Source organism: Equus asinus, chromosome 20, assembly GCF_041296235.1.
Source record: "Equus asinus isolate D_3611 breed Donkey chromosome 20, EquAss-T2T_v2, whole genome shotgun sequence".
Classification (NCBI taxonomy): domain Eukaryota; kingdom Metazoa; phylum Chordata; class Mammalia; order Perissodactyla; family Equidae; genus Equus; species Equus asinus.
The window spans coordinates 66,627,163-66,640,623 of NC_091809.1; positions in this window are offsets into that span (position 1 = coordinate 66,627,163).

The following is a 13,461-nucleotide window of genomic DNA, read 5'->3' on the forward strand; positions in this document are numbered from 1 at the left end:
ACGGGACTAGGTACTGCACAGGTGAGTTCAACGTAAGGTCGCTGGTGCCACACAGCTTGTGCTTATTATGCTTGTCGTGTCCTACTCCTTGCTGCACAGACAACGTGATCAAATAAATGAATGTTGAGGATTCCAAACTTTTGGACTGTAAGTTATTATTATTATTAAACAAGTCTTGTAGTTTTCAGGCACTTTTGTATTCACAATCTATTTCAATCCATGTAATCAGCAATTTTACAGATGAGGAAATCAAATTCAGCAAAGTTTGATTTGAATAGCAAATGGGGAAATCTAGAGTTTTATTTGGAGCATGAGGTTGCTTTTGTTTTGTTTTTGCAGTCATTTAAAAAAATAAATTATAGGGTGGTGTTAATTTTATGAAAGCTAAACATACATTATTTTAGCGTTAAATAATTCTACAAAGCTTGTAACCAAATAATACAGGGGGCTCCTCTGCCTCCATTTCACCCCAGAGGCACCCACTTTCATCTCTTTTTTCTGATAACAGTATTTACAACCATATAACCAAATGCTTATTTTGCTACTTTTATGTTTTTCAGTTTGGGGTATCATGTGTTGATTTCCTACTATGGAAGATGAGGATTTAGCTCTCTTTCATGCTCTGCACCTCACATAAACTTACTGTCCCCTCAAACTTCCTAATAGAGATAAATTGAAGTTTTGGCTAGAGAATTTACATTATTATCGCTATGTAAAGTCTAGTCACAGCTGAGCTATGTAGTATCCTACGGTCACTTTTCCTTTTTGCATAACCTTTTAATTACTTGGAGTTAATAATTGTCTTGTTTTTTAATTTGCTTGGCTTTTAATGCCCTTATCACTAATTAATTCCCAAATTCTTCCTCCTTGTGTAAATATCTTAATAGTTCAAACATGTGAGGAATTCAATCAATTTCATCTTTTTGAGGAAAGTCCCTCCCAGAGGGACTTGTGATCTATTCCAGTCTGGACTGGTTGCTCTATAGACCTGTGGTTGCACACTGTTGTCTAAGGATTTCCCTTCACTATCCTGCCTCTCTCTTGCATTGGATCCCTTATTTTGTGGATCCATCTTTTTCTCTTTCGGGGTTTACTCATTTATATTTGGTGGAGCCTATCTCCAGTCAGTAGCTTTTTGAGAAATGGTATAGGGAGGTAAAATGTCCAAGTCCTGCCAGGTTTGAAGGTGTCTTTATTTTGCTCTCTACTAATGTGGAGGTTTGGCTGGGTAAAGAACTCTAGCTTGGAAATAATTTTTCCTCAGAATTTTCGAGTCATTGCACCATTGTCTTCTGGCATCCAATGTTGCCATAGAGAATTCTGCTGCCATTCTCTTCCTGAGCCCTTGTGTAGGACCTGTTTTTTCTTTCTAGAAACTTGAAGGATCTTCTCTTTGTCCTCATTGTTCTGAAATTTCATGATGATACAGCTTGATATGGGTAAATTTTTCATCCATTTTGCTGGGCACTTAGTAGATCTTTGCAGTCTGGAAACTCATGTTCTTCATGTTAGAGATTTTTCTTGAATTATTACAATTTCTTTGTTGTTTTTCTGGGACTCCTGTTATTTGTACATTAGATCTGATTTGGGCTCTAATTTTCTGACCTATTTTTCCTACTTTATATCTCTATTTTTGCACTGTTTTCTAGGAGATTTCCTCAACAGTATTTCTAAACATTCTATTTTTCACTTCTGCTATCATGTTTTTAATGTCTCAGAGCTCTCCGAATATTCCTTTTTATACAATATCTTGGCTTTATATCATGGATGCAATATCTTATCTCTCTGAGGATACTAATGACGTATTTCATTTCCAACATTATTTTCTGCTTGTATAATTGCTGCTTCCTCCATGTTACCCATTCCTGTTTCTTATGGTCCCTGTCTTAGTAGGTTTCCTCAGTCGCCAGGTGATCCTTGACTGTCTTGCCTTATCTGATAGTCGAGCATATGAATCTGTGCATATGGTGGGGCTTATAGACTGGGGGTTTCACTGATGGGTGATCTGTCTAGGCTGTTCAGTTGGGGAACCCCTGATGTCAGTATTTTAAGTTCTTATCTCTTGAACTACTCTGATTCTCCATGAGGTGACTCTTCCAGTCTCTCTGCTGGAGGATATCAGTCAGGTACCAGTATCCTGGGAAGTGAGTGGGAGAAGAGAACTGAGGGCTCAACATGAAGTATGTAAATATTCATGAAATTCCCGTTTCAGTATGGTGGTCCTGCCCTCAATTGTGCTTTGTACTTTCCAGTGCAGAGGGCCTCTGTTTGGCTTCCTCCAGAGAATTACCTCCAGTCTTCTGCTGGGGTGGGGTCATCCATACAGCTGTTCAGAATGGGGGAGCTAGGGGTCTAACTGCTTTATTTTTATTGTGGTAAAATACAAATAACATAAAATCAATATTTAACCATTTTTGAGTGTACAATTCAATGGCATTATGTACATTCACAGTGTTGTACAGCTATCACCACTCTCCATTTCCAGAACTTTTTCGTTATCCCAAACAACTCTGTACCCATTAAGCAATAATTCCCAATTTCCCCCTCTCCCATCCCCTGGCAAGCTCTATTCTACTTTCTGTCTCTATGAATTTAGTACCTTAGGTACCTCATATAAGTGGAATCAGACAATATTTTTCCTTTTGTGTCTGGCTTATTTCACTTAGCATAATGTTTTTAAAGTTCATCCATGTTGTAGCATGTATCAGAATTTCATTCTTTTCAAAGGTTGAGTAACATTACATTGTATGTATAAACGACATTTTGTCTACCTGTTCATCTGTTGATGTTCATTTGGGTTGTTTCCACCTTTTGCCAGTTGCCAATTATGCTGCAATGAACATTGGTATACAAGTTATCTGACTTCCTGCTTTCAGTTCTTTTGAGCATATACCTAGAAATGAAATTGCTGGACATGTGGTAATTCTGTTTGACTTTTTGAGGAACCATCAAACCTTTTCAAGTGGCTGTACCATTTTACATTCCCACGAGCAAAGCACAATGATTCCAGTTTCTCTACATCCTTGCCAATGCTTGTAACTTTCCCTTTTTTTTTTTGTAATAGCTATCCTAGTTAGTGTGAAGTGGTATCACTTTGTGGTTTTGATTTGCATTTCTTTAATGACTAGTGATATTGAGCATCTTTTCATGTGCATATAAGCTATTCATATCCATTCTTTGGAGAATTTCTACTCAACTATTTTGCCCATTTTTGAGTTGGGTTCTTTGTTATTGTTGAGTTGTAGTTCTTATTTTGCATGTTAATCTATTATCAGATATATGACTTGTAAATATTTTCTCCTCTTCCATGGGTTGCCTTTTCACTTTGTTGATAGTGTCCTTTGATTTAAAAAAGTTTCAGTTTTGATGTAGTCTCATTTATCTATTTTTTTGTTTGATGCTAATGCTGTTGGTGTCACATAGAAGAAGTCATTGCCAATCCAGTGTCATGAAGATTTTTCCCCCTATGCTTTCTTCTAAGAGTTTTATAGTTTTAGCTCTTACATTTAAGTCTGTGACCATCTTGAGTTAATTTTTGTATTAAGATCATAGTGTGGTGTAGGAGTACAACTTCATTCTTTTGCATGTGGATATATAATTTTCCCAGCACCATTTGTTGAAAAGTCTATTTTTTCCTCCATTGAATTGTCTTGACAACCTTGTCTAAAGTCAATGGTCCATAAATGTGAGGGTTTATTTCTGTACTTTCAATTCTATTGCATTGATCTGTATGTCTCTCCTCAGGCCGGTACCACAATATCTTGCTTAACATAGTTTTCTAGTAAGTTTTGAAGTAAAAAAGTATTAGGCCTCCAACTTTGTTCTTTTTCAAGACTGTTTTGGGTCTTTTGGGTTCCTTGCATTTCCATATGAATTTTAGGACCAGCTAGTCAGTTTTTGTAAAGAGGTTAGCTGGAATTTTGGTAGAGATTGCGTTGAATCTATAGATCAATGCAGGGAGTATTGCCGTCTTAACAATAAGTGTTTTGATCCATGAACATGGAATATCTTTCCATTTATTTAGTGCTTCTTTCATTTAATTTCTTTCAACGTTTTGTAATTCTCAAAGTTTTCCACTTCTTTTGTTAAATTTATTCCAAAGTATTTTATTCTTTCGATGGTTTATAAACAAAATTGTTTTCTAAATTTAATTTTCAGTTTGTTCATTGATACTGTTTAGAAATACAATTGATTTTTATATATTGATCTTGTATCCTGGAGTGTTGCTGAACTCATTTATTAGTTAGAATAGTTTTTTCAGAGGATTCCTTATGATTTCCTATATAAGATTACATCATCTTCAAATAGAGATACTTTTACTTCTTTTCCAATCTGGATGCCTTTTATTTTATTTTCTTGCCTAATTGCCCTGGCTAGAATCTCCAGTACAATGTTTAATAGAAGTGGTGAGAGCAGACATCCTAGTCTTGTTCTTGATCTTAGGGGGAAAGCATTCAATCTGTCACCACTAAGTATGATTAGTTTTGGGTTTTTATAGATGCCCTTTATCAGGTTGAGGAAGTCCTCTTCTATTCCTAGTCTATTGAGTGTTTTTATCATGATGGCTAGCTATAGCTCTTTGCTTTGTTGTTTTAGTGGTTGCTTTAGTGTTTATAGTATGCATCTTTAACTTTTCATGGACTACCTTCAAAGGATATTATACCACTTCAGGTATAGTTTAAGAACCTCTCATGTCTCCCCTCCCAGCCATTATATAATTGACATACATTTTACTTTTAGATGTTATAAACTCTGTAAAAATTGTTAATATTTTTGTTTAAACAGTCAATTATCTTTTAAAAATACCTATCTTATAAATCTGTATTATAACATTTACTTGTAAAATAATCTGTGAGAACATTTAGAACATTCTGAAAATCATAAACATTTGAAATTATCTTTTTTATAGGACTAATAGTTTTTTTATCACACCTTAACCATTTCTAAGTGTCAATATATTTACATTGTTGTAACAGATGTTTAAAACTTTTTCATCTTGCAAAACAGAAATTCTATATCCATTGAACACCAACTCCCTATTTCCTTCTTTCCCCAGCTCCTGGCAACAACCATTTTACTTTCTGTTTCTATGAGTTTGAATACTTTAGATATCTCATAATGAGTAGAGTCATACGGTGTTTGTCTTTTTGTGACTGGCTTATTTCCTTTAGTATAGTGTCCTCAAGATTCATCTCTGTTGTAGCATGTGACAGGTTTTCCTTCTTTTTAAAGGCTTAATATTCCATTTTATGTATATACTACATTTTCTTTATTTGCTCATCTGTTGATGGACATTTGGGTTGCTTCCACCTCTTGGCTATTGTGAATAATGTTGTAATGAACATTTGGTGAGCAAGTATCTCTATATATTCTGGATATTAACCCTTTATCAAATATATGATTTGCAAATATTTTGTCCCATTCTGTAGGTTCCCCTTCCACTTCAAACTCCTCCAGCTTTCTATTACCTATCTTATGTATATTGATTCTTCTTTCTTTATCCCTATACAAATTGTTTCATTTCTGCTCAAAAATATATAAAATCCTTCCCTTTGCCATGCTAAATATCCCAAGCTTATATTATTCTACTTATTTTCCTTTGTGGCCTATTTTCTTGACAATTCAAGAATTACCTTGGTCTCCAGTGGCTCACATTCAATTCACTTTTTAATTTCCTATAGTCTGTTTCCACTCTCACCACTTGACTGAATTTAGTCTCTTGAAGGTCGTCAAGTATGTCTTAATCTGCAAATCAAGCTATACTTTCTCATGTCTCTTGACCTCTCTAATAGCATTTGACAATGTTTTAGACCACATTTTTATTGAAAGTCTCCTCTTGGTTTCCAAAACTGTGCATTTTCCTGGCTTTACGGCTAGTTCTCTAGTGGTCATGTCCCCACTGCTATCACCATTCTTTTCAGAATTCCAAACTCATCAATGTTGACATTTCTTCAAGTTCTTCCTTTGCTCTTTTCTCTCCTTTTGCCATTTCATTAGATTGCAATACTTTAATTATCACCTTAAGGTGCTGTGCCTTTTAAATATCTCCAGATTCAATCTTTATCCTGACTCCAATCCTACATTTCTAACTGCTGGATGAATGTCACGGTCACAAAACTTTGGAGCAGTGAGAAGCCTAGAGATCATTGCGTTCACTAGATTTCACACTGCTCCACAGGATCCAAGGGATTTCCTGGAGACAGAGCAGGTGCTCCTTTATCTTGAGCAGCTCCACTTTTTTCTGCCTTGTTTGTTCATTTAATACATATTTGTTGAGTGACTCCTTAATGTCTTACAGACATTAAAAAGATAATAAGAAGATATAATGAATAATTTGAAGCTAGTAAATTTGACAGTTTAGATGAAGTGGACAAATTACTTAAATGAAGCTTTCCAAAATGAACCTAAAGAAATATAACCTTAACAGAAGTAGTTATAGAAATATAACTATTAAAGATATTGAATTCAAAATTAAAAACTATCCCACAAAGAAAACCTAAAGCCTCATTATTGAATTCTTACAAGCATTTAAGAATGATATAACACCAATCCTATCCAAACTTTCCAGGACTTAGAAAAAATTTTAACATACTCAACTCATAGTTATACAAAATCTGAAAGAATGTTAAAAAAAAGGAAGAGAATAAGTCAATCTCCCTCATGAAGATTGATTCAAATATTAAATGAAATACTAGCAAATATAACCCAGCATGTAAAAAAAAAGGGATAACAAAGCATAATAAAGTTGTGATTGTTCTAGGAATGCAAGGTTGATTTAACATTTGAAAATCAAGCAATGTAATTTACTGCATTAAGAAAATAAAAGAGAAAAGGAAGAAATTAAACTTATTATCTGTCAACATGGTTGTGCACATAGAAAATTCAAATGAATGTACAGATATACTATTAGAATTAATAAATTTATTAAATTCACTGGACACAGTCTATAAAAAAATAAATTTTTCTTTTATACAGCAACAAAGAAATAGAAATTGTAATGTAAAAAATGTATCATTTACAATAGCATCAAAAGCCACCAGATTCATAAGAATAAATCTAAGAAAAAAAAAGAACTCCATGAGAATACTCTAAAACGTTATCAAGAAAAATTAATACCTAAATAAATGGAGGAATATATTATATTCAAGACTTGTAACGCAATCTTATAACAATGTTTAATTATCCTCAAACTGATTTATAATGTAACTCCAATCTAAATCTCAGCAGGGTTGTTTTAAAATAGAAATTGACAAAGGGATTCTAAAATTGAAACTAAATGCAAAGGGCCAAGAATGGCAAAACCAACCTTGAAGAATAAACACAAAGTTCGAACATTTATGCTACATGATAGCAAGACTTACTATCAAGCCACAGTATTAAAACTATGGCATTGAAGGAAAGATAGATCAATGGAATAAAATAGAGAGTCTAGAAACAGACCCAACCATATATTATCACCAGATATATGTCAAAAGTGTCACTGTAGTGTGTGTGTGTGTGTGTGCGTGGTCTTTTTAATACGTGGTATTGGATAAATTGGATATTCAAATGGGAAAAAATGAACCTTGACTCCTACCAAACATCAAACACAAATATCAACTCAATATGGATTATAGCACTAAAGGTAAAACATTAAAGCTTAGAGAAGATAACAATGAAAAAAATATGTTCATGATCTGGGGGCAGGCCAGTATTTCTTAAACAGGAAACAAAATGCACTAACCATAAAAGAAACCAATTGATAAATTAGAGGTCATTAAACTTAAGATATTCTATTCATTAAAATCACCATAAAGAGAGTGAAAGGGCAAGCCACAGACTGGGAGAACATTTTTGCAATCCACGTATCCAACAAATGAGTAGTATCCAGAATGTATAAAGTACTCCTACAAATCAATAAGAAAAGGGCACACAACACAATAATGAAATGTAGACTGATGAATAAGTGCTTCACAAAAGAGGAGATGCAGATGACCAATCAGCATACAAAATTTGTTTCCTGTAATTAGTCATCAGGGTAATGCAAATTAAAAGTACGGTAAGAGGGCTGGCCCGGTGGTTCAGTGGTTAAGTGTGCACGTTCCACTTCAGCCGCCTGGGGTTCACCGGTTTGGATCCCAGGTGCGGACATGGCACTGCTTGGCAAGCCGTGCTGTGGTAGGCATCCCACATATAAAAAGTAGAGGAAGATGGGCATGGATGTTAGCTCAGGGCCAGTCTTCCTCAGCAAAAAGAGGAGGATTGGCAGCAGATGTTAGCTCAGGGCTAATCTTCCACACACACACACACACACACACAAAGTACAGCAAGATATTACTACACATCTACTGGAATGACTATTTACAAACCAACAACAATAAACAAAGTGACAGTAACAATAGTTGGGAGGATTGGAGCCATCAGAACATTCATTCCTTGCTGCAAAGAGTGTAAATTTGCACAACCACTTTGGAGAACTGTTTTGGCAATTTTTACTAAAGCTTAATATAAGTATGTTCTATGGCCTGGCAGTCCTGATACTAGTTATATACAAAAGTGTATAATGTGTACACCAAAACCATATACCAGAATGTTCGTGCCAGCACTATTTATAAAAGCCTCAAACTGGAAACAATTCAAATGCGTTTCAAAAATCAAAAATAAAATGTATACATAAATTATTGTGTATTCATATAACAGAATACAGCAATGAAGAAGAACAAACCCCTGCTATAGGCAAAAATATGGATGAATTGCACAGATGTAATGTTGACTGAAAGATGCGAACACAAAAATATGCATAATAATCCCGTTTATGTGGGCAAGATGAAACGATGGTGATAGGAGTTAGAATAGTAGTTAACTTGAAGGAGCATTGAGGGGAGCACAAGGTAGGCTTTTGGGGTGCTGGTTTGTGTTCTATAACTTAATCTGAGTACTAATTACATTGGTGTCTTCACTTTGTAGAATTCATCAAGATTTCTGAATTTTACCGTTTTTCTTATAGCTCTACAAAATTATACAAAAATTAAGCATATTTTAATAAGAAAAAATTAGTCTGAAAATATTTTTACTCATAAAAAAATAATGTGGGTTGGGGCTGGCCCCGTGGCCGAGTGGTTAAGTTCGCGCGCTCCGCTGCAGGCGGCCCAGTGTTTTGTTGGTTCAGATCCTGGGCGCGGACATGGCACTGCTCATCAAACCACGCTGAGGCAGCGTCCCACATGCTACAACTAGAAGAACGCACAATGAAGAATATACAACTATGTACCAGGGGGCTTTGGGGAGAAAAAGGAAAAAAATAAAATCTTTAAAAAAAAAAAAAATAATGTGGGTTACTTTGACCAAATAATAAAGAATTACACAATTCTTATTCTTCTCTTTTTGTCTACAGTATCAAAAAGCTTGGAGATCATTTGTCAATTGCAGTAACTATATTAATTTAGGTGATTTCTTTTTCGTTCTAAATGCCTTTTGATTTTCTATTTCCAATTTTCATATTTGTGTTTTCAATTGTACATCACCTCAAATCTTCTTGGGAATAAATTATTGATTAAAAAAGTGTAAAATACAGTTTTATCTAGGAACTGTGGTTACTATTTTCCTTTACTTTTTTTGTCTTCCAAAAAACTAAAAATGAACGACAAAAACAGAATGGCTTATCCTTTTCTCATTTTCATTAAATGTAAAAAATCAACCTGTCCACCAGATGGAGGCAAAACTCAAGACTAAATTTTTCTCGTAAAAAGTTAAAAATTGTATTTCATGTAGAAACATGAAGTCTTTATCAAAGAACTAAAAACTTAATATATTGCCAGACTTAATATATTACTTTGTATTACTTCACGGTATATTAGTAAAATCAAGGTGGATTAAGTTTTACATTCTGTGTTTAATTCTATAGATTGTGCACACATCTCCGGAAGTCATCTCAGTCTTTCTTCTTCTTAGTAACATGGCAATTGAATAAGCAATGGATGTTTATTAATATTGTTTTTTCTTCAGAAAAATAGATGCTATAATCACTTTGGTATCCTGTTCTAGATTCTAACAGTCCTGTTCTAAGCTCTTTTAAAAGCCAACAAAATCTTTCTTATAGTAACTAAGGCATCTTTTCAAATTTGTTGAATGCTCTCAAATGGATTAATTGTTTTAGGACAGTTTTTTTGTTTCCTACTCTGTCATTTAATGGAGAAACTGTACCTTCCAATTATAAAGGGCTTTTTGCTTGGAATTTTAAAATTCCAGTGAATTGGTGAAATCTATTTTTTTTGAGAACTCACAGGACTGCAGCCTCCAGGAAGATATTTTAAAATTTAGTGAAGAGGTCTTCCTGGCTCCCTCCTTGCTATGGAAAATAACAAAAGGATGGAAGTAGTTATCTTTGGATACCTACTTTTAAAAATCAACTTTATTAAAATATAACTTACGTACAGAAAAACTGCATTCCATTTAAACTATAGAATTTAATGACTTGGGCAGTTGCATATCCTTGAAAAACTACCACGACAATCAAGATACAGAACACTTCCACCACTTCCAAAAGATTCCTCCCGCATGTGGCAGTCCAACTTCTGTCCCTGTCGCCAGGCAACCACTGCTCTGCTGTCTATAAACGAGTTAATTTTTTTCCCCAAATGGATGTTCAGTTCCAGCACTGTTTCTTAAAATGTCCCATTTGAAATCCTTGGCACCTTTGTCAAAAATCAATTGACCGTTTATATCTGGATCTTTTTCTAGACTCTCTTCTGTTGATTTACATGTCTATCCACCAACACCACACTGTCTTGAGACTGCCAGTTAGTTTTGAAATCAGGTTGTATAAATCCCCCAACTTTGTTTTTCTTTTTAAAAATTGCTTTGGCTCTTATGATTTAATGGAATTTTTGCTTATTTATGCCATAAAATGCAATTTGCTCCTAATAATGGTAGTTTTTATCTTCTCAAACACTACCATAAATAAACTACATAAAAATCATATTAAAGAAAATGGAATTTTTATTGTTATGATTATTTGATAGACTGACTGGTGGTACATGGATATTAACATTTGAGAACATCACAGGTGAAAAGCTATAATAATTGAACACGAGCTTTCTGGAAACTCAATTCATGACAGTGGGCGATAACCTCCATGAGCCCAATTTCCTCATTTGTACAATGGCATCTCCCTCACAGGTTTATCGTGAGGCTCACATGAGATAACATATGTGAGCACCTACAGCACAGCTGGCACGCAGTAAGCACGCCATTGTTAGCTATTAACATCATCACGGTGGTTCCGAGTATTACATCTTGGATATCACATCTTGGAACTTTCATAAACAAGATCAAATGAGACTATGTCATTCTTGCATTGCAGAAATGATAGTTGGGGAAGGCTGATAAACAGATGTAGGATTTTTTTTTACATTTTGATTTTGATATATTTCATCTTGGAATTAATTTTTAAAGTGAAAGTAATTGCCAAAATAAGTTATACCATATTATTTTTATATTTAAATAACAAATTAAAAGAATTTTAGATCTGTAATGACATTAGGAGATTATTTTCTATTTCCCCAGTTGTTTCCACTTGGAACCTGCTAGCTCCCTCCCCATTTTACCCTTCTCTGACAGAGGTCATTGGCTACTCTTATCCCTTTTCTCCTAGAAGTAAAAAGCCTGTGTATCATCTTAATACAGTAGTCCTCCCTTATCCCTGGGGGATATGTTCCAAGACACCCAGTGGATGTGTGAAACCGTGGGTAGTACTGAACCATATATATATATATATATATATATATATATATATATATATATATATGTATATATACACACTATGTTTTCTCCTATACATACATATTTATGATAAAGTTTAATTTATAAATTAGCTACGGTAAGACATTACCAACAATAATAAAATAGAACAATTATAGCAGTATACTGTAGTAAAAGTTACCATGGGTCTTAGCAACCTCAGCATACAATTTTTTTTAGGTATGAACTCTCATCTCTTCCATTAAAGGAAGTAATTTAAGGCTTCTCTTTGGCATATCTGGATTGCCAGCATCACTACTCTTGTGCTTTAGGGATTATTAAGTAAAATAAGGGTTACTTGAACACAAGCACTGTGATACCAGGACATTCAATCTGATAACCCAGATGGCTACTAAGTGACTAACAGGCAGGTAGTGTGGACAGCGTGGATATGCTGGACAAAAGGATGATTCACATCCAAGGCAGGACGGAGTGGGACAGCACAAGATTTCATCATGCTACTCAGAATGGCATGCAATTTAAAATTTATGAGTTGCTTATTTCTGGAATTTCCGGTTAATATTTTCCAACTGGGGTTGATCACAAGTAGCGGAAACCTTGGAAAGCGGAACTGTGGATAAGAGGAGACTGCTGTAGTATTTTATACAGCAATGCAATAAAAAGTTTACATTTGTAATGGTGCAACCTATTAAAAATCAGGATTTGATTATCATCTCCATTAATACCCAGAAGTTAGAATTTCTCTAAAAATAAACTCATCTGACCTAAGGGGTATATTTCCTAGAGGTCAAACCTTGGGAGTAGGAAGTGAATTTTTCTTACAAATGACAAAGAGTTCTATGTTTTCTACATACAATTGTATGTTTTAGCCCAATTTTTTAATATATTTATGTCATTAATAAAATACTAAAATTTAAAATAGAATCAATGATTAATTTTTGAACGTACACTGATGAATATTTGGAATCTAAGGAAGACATGCACTTTAAATAAAATTTAATTGCATGCTAATAAAAGAACTTTGAGGCTACCCATATTATGGAATTTCCTGCCTTAGAGATTTTTGATGATAGCAGAAAACATTTGGCAATGTCTGGAGACATTTTCGGTTGTTGAAACTGGGGAGGGGTAGTGGGAGGTGCCACTGGCATCTAGTAAGTAGAGGCCAAGAGCACTGCTAAGTATTCTACAATGCGCAGGATGCCCCAACAACAAAGGAGTTGACTCCAATGTCAATAGTGTGAGAAACCCTGACATGCAACTATCTTTCTAGATGGACTCCAAAACCTCCTCATTGTCTAAGGGTGAAGATTAAAATCAAAAGAATGAGTGAAAGGACACTAACATCTTTTTCTTCCTTCTGAGTCTTTTTGTAAGCTTTGCATATCTTCAAATGAGAAATATACAAAAGCATGTGAAAGCAAATCTGAACTCTGGTGCTTTTTTTTTTTCTTTTAAGGAAGATTAGCCCTGAGCTAACTACTGCCAATCCTTCACTTTTTGCTGAGGAAGACTGGCCCTGAGCTCACATCCGTGCCCATCTTCCTCTACTTTATATGTGGGATGCCTACCACAGCATGGCTTGCCAAGCAGTGCCATGTCCTCACCCGGGATCCAAATCGGTGAACACCAGGCTGCCGGGGTGGAATGTGCGCACTTAAGTGCTGTGCCACTGGGCCGGCCCCTGAACTCTGGTGCTTTCCTCTGGTACATGCACTGAAG